Source organism: Agelaius tricolor, unplaced genomic scaffold (assembly GCF_023055355.1).
Source record: "Agelaius tricolor isolate 1412-34295 unplaced genomic scaffold, bAgeTri1.0.p SCAF_39, whole genome shotgun sequence".
Taxonomy (NCBI): Eukaryota; Metazoa; Chordata; class Aves; order Passeriformes; family Icteridae; genus Agelaius; species Agelaius tricolor.
The window spans coordinates 1,833,092-1,842,537 of NW_027269299.1; the positions used below are offsets into that span (position 1 = coordinate 1,833,092).

Genomic DNA, 9,446 nt, shown 5'->3' on the forward strand with positions numbered 1-9,446 from the left:
GCTGAGGGCAACAGAGGCCACGCCAGCCCGCCCCCCCCGGCTCACCCCTGCGCACGGACAGAGGGGAGGTGGAGGCCAGGATCCGCCGAGCCCGCGCCGGCCGACCGCAACTCGCCGAGTTGAATCCTCCGGGCGGACTGCACGGGCCCCACCCATTTTCCTCTTAACGGTTTCACGCCCTCTTGAATTCTCTCTGCAAAGTTCTTTTCAACTTTCCCTTACGGTACTTGTTGGCTATCGGTCTTGTGCCAGTATTTAGCCTTAGATGGAGTTTACCACCCCCTTTGGGCTGCGTTCCCAAGCAACCCGACTCCGAGAAGCCCCGGGCCCGGCGCGCCGGGGGGCCGCTACCGGCCTCACACCGTCCGCGGGCTGCAGCCTCGATCACAAGGACTTGGGTCCCCCAAGAGCGCCGCCGGGGAGGGGGGCTTCTGTACGCCACATGTCCCGCGCCCCACCGCGGGACCGGGATTCGGTGCTGGGCTTTTCCCTCTTTGCTCACCATTACTGAGGGAATCCTTGTTAGTTGCTTTTCCGCCGCTGACTAATATGCTTAAATTCTGTGGGTTGCCATGTCTGATCTGAGGTCGCAAGCCCAAAGCTTGGCCGCGCTGCGCACGGGGGCTTGCACAGAGATGGCCGCCTTGTATCCCCCGCCCGCTACGCCGCCCGCCCCCCCTCCTGTCCACGCTCCCAGAGGGAGTCAGAGAGAGAGACAGTGCACGTGCGCGCGAGCGAGCAACAAGGAGACGGAGAGCCCCATCCTGGAGAAAAGAACCGAAAAGGAAACGCGGTGGAGACGGCCCCGCGCGGGAGGACTGGCCGGGCAGCGGCACACGTGATGGCCTCGTCAGGGAGAGAGAGAGGAGCAACAGTGCCACTCGGCACGCCCCAAAACCGTGACAGAAGAGGAGGGGGCCTGCGAAGGGAGGAGGGGATCGGAACCCCTGTCCCTGGCGCTCTCGCCTCGCGCACGCGTGCGGCAGCATGGCATGGTACCACTGCGGTACCCACCCGCAGACAGCCGCCCATGCAGTGGGGGGAGGCCAGGGGCGAGGCCCGCGCCTTGCCTCCCCTTCTCACCCTCCTCTCTCTTTCTCTCGGCCCTCGGTGGCACCTTTCGACGCTGTCTCTTGCTCTTCCCAGGCTGCCACGCCACCGCATACATGGCACGGTCCTGGGGAGGACGAGCTCCGCCCTGGTGGCTCGCTCCGCGAGTGGCTCGCTCCGAAGCGCTCCCTGAGTCTGCATTTAGGGGGACGAAGGCCCTGCGCGGTGATGATGACGACGACGACTGCAACTGCGACGATGCCTGCCGAGCCACAGGGAAGGGATCGAGGCCGCCTAGGGAAACACTTCCCTCGCCGAACCCCTGACTACCTTCCCTCCGGGCACTGGCGGGACGCCGCTGCTGCCACTGCCCGCCGCGGGCGACGGGCCTGCAAAGCGACCCCAGCTGCACTACCGGCGTAGCCCCTGGATGGCGATTGATCGTCAAGCGACGCTCAGACAGGCGTAGCCCCTGGAGGAACCTGGGGCCGCAAGTGCGTTTGAAGTGTCGATGATCAATGTGTCCTGCAATTCACATTAATTCTTGCAGCTAGCTGCGTTCTTCATCAATGCACGAGCCGAGTGATCCACCGCTAAGAGTCGTCTGCCTTTCGGGCACCGCTCATGCCAAGCGGGCCCCTTTTTATTACTCTGGCGCCGAGGACGCGTGGGCACGCGCCTGGCTTCGACTGTACGAGCACACAGAAACAAAAGGGGAAAAAAAAACAACTGGAGGAACCCACACTCTGAAGGCCGGCCAAGAGGCGGGGGAGCCCGTGCCCCCAACCGCCTCCCCCCGCGAGGGGAGATGCCGACCTCGCAAACGCCGTCCTTCGGAGGCGGCCTAGGCGCCCGGGCTCGGCCCGGCCTCCGTGCTGGGGGCCACGTGGCCTGCGCCAAAACGTGGGGGAGCATGGTGGCCCACCCACTTCTCGCTTTCTTGGGACTACACGCACAACACACACGGCACACGGCCAGGGGCGCGCGGCCATCTGGCCCCGCACACGCCGGCTTCCCTCAGTCCTCGACGGCGCAGGCCTCGTGCAGCATTGCCACACTGCTGTGCAGCCGGCTTTTCTCTTTCCCCAGTGCATGGCCTTGCCCCGGCTTGAGACGGTATGCGACGGCGACCGGCCCCCACCAATGCACCTCCCGCGGGACCGCTCCCTTGCCAGGCGGGCGAGCGACCAGCAGACACGCTCCGCCGCCGGCCCCGGAGGTGGGCGCCACTGAGACCCGAGATGGCGTCGCCAGAACCCGTGGCCTGCCAGACAGCAGACCCCGCCGCTGCTGGGGCCGCGCTCCCGGGACCACCACCGCCGCACCGCCGGGGCCCCTTGCCTCAGGCACGCGGAGACCGGGCGGGGGGAAGTGCCCCCGCGGCCACCTCGCATGCCTTTCTGCGGCCCACACGCGGCCGGAAAGGGTGATGGAGGACTTGACAAGCGGGGCCCGGCACAGGACCGTGGCCGGGCGATGGTGGGCGCCTTCCGGCCAACCGTCCCCGCAGGGAGAGACACCCGTCGAGCGGTGCCGCCGCCGCTCGGCACGGGGTCGCGCGTGCTCCCGGGCCTCCGCTGCCGGAGGGCCTGCCGAGCGCTCGCTCCCCAGCAGTGGGCGGGCGGTCGAGCCAGGGGTCGGCCAGTGGACGATGGCGCTACCGCTGTGCGTTCGAGGAGAAAAAACTGTTAAGGGGAGGAGAGGCGCCGGATGCGGCGCCGCGCGTGCCAGAGACGGCGGCAGTGGGCCAAGGAGAAAGAGCACGGGCGGGCCCCAGCAGCCGCGACCCCACGGCCGAGGAAGGGCAGAGAGCGCGCGCTCTCTGCCAGCGTCACCCGTTACGACGAGGTGAGCGGGTCGGCCCCCATGGCCGACCACACGCCGCGGCCTCTCCACCGAGGCTGGGCCATGGAGAGGGGGAGGCAGGGCGCCCCTCCCCGGCGTGGCACGGTTAATCCCCATGGTGCGCGGCGGGACAACGACGGCGACGGAAGAGCGCGGCCGGTGGCGACGGGACAACCACCGCAGGGGATCGGTGGGAGTAGCTGCTCCCCACCCCTCAGTGGCGCCCCGCACGGCCACCGCCCGGCACGCCTGCCGCCGCCGCCGCCGCCACCGCAGCCGCCATGGCGGGCCACGCCGAGCTGCCCTAGTCTTTAAACCGCCGCCCAGCCCCGCCGGCCCCTTTCCGCAAACCCGCAGCATTTGACAAGGCTGAGGGAAAAAACCTGGGGGGACCGCCGAGGCACAGATCACTAGGTACCTGGCCCTGGGGCAAGGCAAATGACCTGCATGGCCCCGCCAGGGTGCCTCCCCAGCTGCCACCCTTGGGGGAGTGTCCACCAGCGGGGGCGCGCCCGACATCTGCCGCCACCACAGCCATGTCCTTCTCGGGGCCCAGGGGTTTCCCTCAGTAGCCCAGCGCCATGCCCCCGAGAGGACCGCCGTGGCCCGGACCACCCCGCTGGCACGGGGGACGCGGGCCCAACCACCGAGCACACCTCGGGCGCGTACGCACATGCGCGCCACCAAGCGCGGCCCGGAACGCCCGGAGGCCTCGGCCCTTGGAGTTCCTCTTCCGGGTGCGAGAGGGGGGGCTACTTGGCCCGAGAGAGGGGAACTCTGCCGGCCGGCAAAGGCCCCCCTCCCCGGGGCGGGAAGGGCTGGAGGAGCCGCCTCCTCCGAGCCCCGAAGGCGCCCCCGCCACCCGGCTCCCTCGCCCTTTCCACCTCGGCCGCTGACAGGTGCCACGGCCGGATGGACGGCCATGGCTCGACGGGCGAAGCAGCGAGGGAAGGGACGGGCGCGCCTCCAGGAGGGGCCGTGCTGAGCACCCCTCCCTCCCGGGACCCAGGTGGCTTTCTCACGCGCACGCCTAGGAGAGCCGAGCTCAGGAGAACTTGGGCCGCGCCAGGGCGCCCACACGCGGCACGCCGGCGACCAGCATTCAGCGGCGCTGGCCGCAGCAGCGAGTGGCTCAGGGGCCCACGGCCACACCCCCGCTCTCCAGCGGGGACGGACCGGCGGCAGACCGGCGCAAGGCCGGGGTGGGCCAGGATAGTGTGGGGGCCGGGGGGACAAGCCACCGCGACGGCGGCCGGCACACCATGCATTGAGGCCCGACTACAACGCGCGGCGTAGCGTGGGGAGGGCCCCGCCCGCGCGCATGGTGCACTTCGCCACGCCGAGCAGCTTTTATCCCCTCTCCCCCTTCCGACCCCCTGTGCCCAGCAGTGCCGCGCGCCTCCGGTCTCTCTCTCTCTCTGGGGCTGCGACGTGCACCGAAGGGGAAGGGCGTGCAGCCCCCGGTGCCGACCAGGGCCGGCGGCCGGGGGCTGAGCGTGCGAACTGAGTGGGCGTGCAAGTAACACTGCACGCACGCAGCCGGACGGACAGCCCAGCACGACGCGGCAGGCACCAAGCCCCACCGGTAATGGTCCTTCCGCAGGTTCACCTACAGAAACCTTGTTACAACTTTTACTTCCTCTAGATAGTCGAGTTCGACCGTCTTCTTGACACTCCGGCAGGGCCGTGGCCGACCCCGCCGGGGCCGATCTGAGGACCTCACTAAACTATCCAATCGGTAGTAGCGACGGGAGGTGTGTACAAAGGGCAGGGACTTCATCAACGCGAGCTTATGACCCGCACTTACTGGGAATTCCTCGTTCACGGGGAAGAATTGCAATCCCCGATCCCCATCACCAATGGGCTTCAACGCGTTACCCACGCCTGCCGGCGGAGGGTAGGCACAAGCTGAGCCAGTCAGTGTAGCGCGCGTGCGGCCCCGGACATCTAAGGGCATCACAGACCTGGTATTGCTCAATCTCGGGTGGCTGGACGCCACTTGTCCCCCTAAGAAGTTGGACGCCGACCGCTCCGGGGTCGCGTAACTAGTTAGCATGCCAGAGTCTTGTTCCTTATTGGAATTAACCAGGCAAATTGCTCCACCAACTAAGAACGGCCATGCACCACCACCCACGGAATCGAGAAAGAGCTCTCAATCTGTCAATCTTGTCCGTGTCCGGGCCGGGTGAGGTTTCCCGTGTTGAGTCAAATTAAGCCGCAGGCTCCACTCCTGGTGGTGCCCTTCTGTCAATTCCTTTCAGTTTCAGCTTTGCAACCATACTCCCCCTGGAACCCAGACTTGGGTTTCCAGGGAGCTCCCCGGCGGGTCATGGGAATAACGCCGCTGGATCGCCAGTCGGCATCATTTATGGTCAGAACTACAATGGTATCTGATCGTCTTCGAACCTCCGACTTTCGTTCTTGATTAATGAAAATATTCTTGGCAAATGCTTTCGCTCTAGGCTGTCTTGCGCCGGTCCAAGAATTTCACCTCTAGCGGCACAATACCAATGCCCCCATCCGTCCCTCTTAATCATGGCCCTGTTTCCGAAAACCAACAAAATAGAACCAGAGTCCTATTCCATTATTCCTAGCTGCAGTATGCCATCAGCCGGCCTGCTTTGAACACTCTAATTTTCTCAAAGTAAACGCTTCGGGCCCCGCGGGACACTCAGCTAAGAGCATCAAGGGGGCACCGAGAGGCAGGGGCTGGGACAGGCGGTGGCTCGCCTCGCGGCGGACCGCCAGCTCGATCCCAAGATCCAACTATGAGCTTTTTAACTGCAGCAACTTTAAGATACGCTATTGGAGCTGGAATTACTGCGGCTGCTGGCACCAGACTTGCCCTCCAATGGATCCTTGCTCAAGGATTTAAAGTGCGCTTATTCCAATTACAGGACCTCGAAAGAGTCCTGTATTGTTATTTTTCATCACTACCTCCCCGGGTCGGGAGTGGGTAATTTGTGCGCCTGCTGCCTTCCTTGGATGTCGTAGCCGTTTCTCAGGCTCCCTCTCCAGAATCGAAGCCTGATTCCCTGTCACCCATGGTCACCATGGTAGGCACAGACAGTACCATCGAAAGTTGATATGGCAGACATTCAAATGGGTCGTCGCCGCCGCGGGGGCGTGCGTTCGGCTCGAGGTTATCTAGAGTCATCAAAGCTGCCGGGCTGGCCCGGGTTGGTTTTGGTCTGATAAATGCACACGTCCCAGGAGGTCGGCACTCGTCGGCATGTATTAGCTCTACAATTACCACAGCTATCCAAGGAGTGGGAGAGGAGCGACCAAAGGAACCATAACTGATTTAATGATCCATTCGCAGTTTCACTGTACCTCCCGTGTGTACTTAGACATATATGCTACTGGCAGGATCAACCAGGTAGCCGCTGCCCACGGCGGCGCCATAAAGCGTCATGCGAACGCCCGGACAGAGTGCCCGGACGCGCCTGGCCCACTGACGAACTCGCCTTGTGCCAAACCCCGACCGCCTCACGCTCCTTTTGCCGCTCCGACCCACGGGATTGGCATCGCGGTCGAAGACACGGCGACGGGTGGCGGCGTGGTGGCGATGGGCGCCGGCTGCAGGGACGGCGGCCGGCCGCATCGCGGACCGGCGTCACCTGGGATGGGGAACAGCGCCACGCACGAGGGACACTCCTCGGCGACGGCCAACCTGGGCGGCCGGCCCTTCCCACGACACCGTGGGCAAGGAGCCGGGACCGCTGCGCAGCTTTTCGCCACTCGGATGGAGCGCGAGGTTTCATTACTCTCTCTCTCTCTCTCTCTCGCTTTTTTTCCTGGTGCCTGTGCCCCGGTTCAAAATTTGGCTCTTTTCCCCTGCGTCCGCACTGCATCGGGTTCGGGCACTTTCGCCCTCTCTCTTTTCTTTCTCGCCTCTCTCCCTTCTCGCGGCTCAGCCCCAGCCGCACTGCCGCCCGGCGCTGCTCACGACCGGCACCCACACGGGCGGTACCTGGACCGGGGCCGGCACCAGCACCTCGCGTGGTTTTTTAAGGACACCTGAAGGCTCGCGGGGCCATGCAGCCATCACACAGCTCGGGATGGTAAAGACGCCCTTCCCCAGGCCAGCGGGAGGGGCAACACCTCGCCTGCGATGGGAAGCAAATTGGAAAGGAGACCACCCTGCCCGAGCACTGGACCCCCCCCCCCCCCCCCCCCCGCCGTGGCTTTCCCAAGACAGAGAAGCCTTGGAAGGAGAGCCGGGATGCTGGGGGCCCTCTCCGACGCCACCCGAAAAGCCACATTGATCAAGCGTGGCTCTGGGAAGGAGCTGCGCGAATGGCGACAAGGGCCCCATGGCCACAGTCCTGGGCGGCAACGGCCGCCCAGCCCGCCTGCGGATCGGATCGCTCGCGGCAGCAGAGGAGTGCGGGGGGTGCCGCCACCCGCCCGCAGCCAACAACGGCTTCCCTTTAGGATAGGCAACGGCGGGACTGGACTGGCCCCCGCCGGGCCGGGAGGGGATTCGGCAGCCCTCCCCTGCCTTCCGTCCCAGGGAAACAGGCCGAGCGTGCGAGAAAAAGTTCCACCGACCTGGCACCATGGGCCACCAGCTTTCACCCGGCCTTGCGGCGGTTGGCTTCCCCTTCCGGAAAAAAAAGGGAGGGGACGGCACGACAAAAAAGGCACATGGAGGCGCGTTCGCAATGAGCCGTGCTAGCCACGGGGGCCGCGGGGCCGGGGGCCCAGGGGGGGCCGAGGTACACGCCTCACTGCCTCCCCACGACGGACCCACTGGCATCCCGCTCGCAGCTTCGTCGCAACTCTTCTCGGTGCCGCGGCTTAGGGCTGCGAGAGAAAAATAAAAAGGCCAGCGGAGGCCTGGCGGGCGCCCCCCCAACTCCGCCCACCTCAACAAAAAGCAACGGACCCGGTGTGGCAAACCCGGTCCCGCCCGGCAGAAGCGGCTCAGTCAATCCAGCCACAACTGAGGTAGGCGAGGCGCCGCCGCCTCGCCCAGGACCAGTCCGGGGGGGCTCTCCGTCGGGTGCCGGGGCCGCACAAAAAAAAAAAACTGGGCCAAAAAATTCTGCCCGCCACAACACGGGTCCCCGGCTTAAGGCCAAGGAAGGGGGACGGCTTCAACAACGCAAGCTGGGGACCACCGCCGCCGCCGAGGCGGAGCCACGGGCCCAAAACAACAGCAAATGATTCTGGAGCACAGGCATTGCTTGGAGAAAACTCTCCCCTGCTTTGTCTGGGCAATCCTTAACCAGTGTCTTACATGGCTCTTGCTGCCAATTTCTTGCTCAACAGTGTGATAGATGAATCTGATTCCTGCTAACAATTGTAACTATATTTTAAATATTTTAGAAAATATTTCTTAAAAAGTAATCGAGGAAAAGGATATGGAATTAGCGACACAAAACAGATGTTTTCAGCTGTTCACTAGAAAACAGGATGCAGGATGTAGTTTGAGATAAGTAACATCCCAAAAGGCAATAGGCCTCAGGATAATTAAAGAATTGGCCTTGAAATGGACAAAATTGGGATGATTCCAGGTATCGATGAAATCATAAGGCTTCTTTTTGGAATATAATGCTGGCTTCTATAACACAAGACTTGGGGTGCATGTGCAGCTTGTGGGGTTGTTCAAAGGACAGTGATGATGAGGAGAAGCCTTCGTGGGAAGCGACCACCAAAACCAAAAGACCCCTTAGAAACAAGCAGAGCATGCACTGTGCAGTACAGTGACATAGATTTCAAGAATCAAAAATAGGAGGCGATTGACAGAAAATTAGTGATGAATATGTATTAGCATCCAGTCTAGAAGTTGTGTTTGGATTCTTTATCTTTTGAATGGGAGGCAGGGTGAGAAAACCACCCTGTATCCTGACTGGTTTTGCTTATGCTTTATCCAAACCACTGCCAAATTATTTTGTATCTGCTTGATTATATTTGATTGCATGATTTCATATAAAATTGCTGCTCAAATAAAATTGCTGCTAAATTCTAATGTTGGTTTATTAAATTAGACATATAGGGACCTCATTCATAACAACAGCCCACCTCAGTCACCTACCCGTTGGGACTGTGCTTTCTACTGAGCCAGTCCTGCCAGAAAAGCAGCTTCAAACACACCTCTAAGAAGGCACTGATCCAGATAAAGCACATCCATTCTCCTCTGCCCAAGGCCAGTCCCCTGTACATCTGGCAGCCTGCAAAATCTAACACCCTCTCAGGGTCCAACACATTGTTCCAGCCCAAAGCATAAAGGCAATTTGTTTTGTTAAATCTAAAGTAATTCGTGCAGGTCCATGGCCTTCCAAGGCCAATGCTGCCACTCCAGAGGGAATCCTGTGACCCCGAGCATTTGATGGTGACCACACCAAAGCAAGAGGTGGCTCCTTCAGCCGGAGAATGGCACATGGCAATGCTGTGCCTTTGTGTCCCCAGCCTTCCCCCCATTGTTTCAGCAATGGCAGCTACACTTAGGCAGCTTCAGCAGAGCTTATTTGTGTTGGCTTAGTGCAGATCAGGACTCCCAGCCCACCTCTAACAGCAGCTTGCAATGACAACAGCACCTGCAC

At 62.3% G+C, this 9,446-nt stretch overlaps 1 non-coding gene across 1 annotated transcript; it reads right to left on the reverse strand.

Moving 5' to 3' along the window:
• Positions 1–1,499: 1,499 nt before the first annotated feature.
• LOC139603566 (5.8S ribosomal RNA) lies at positions 1,500–1,652 on the reverse strand. The gene has a single exon (XR_011683723.1). It is a non-coding gene; the product is annotated as a 5.8S ribosomal RNA (ribosomal RNA).
• Positions 1,653–9,446: the final 7,794 nt, after the last annotated feature.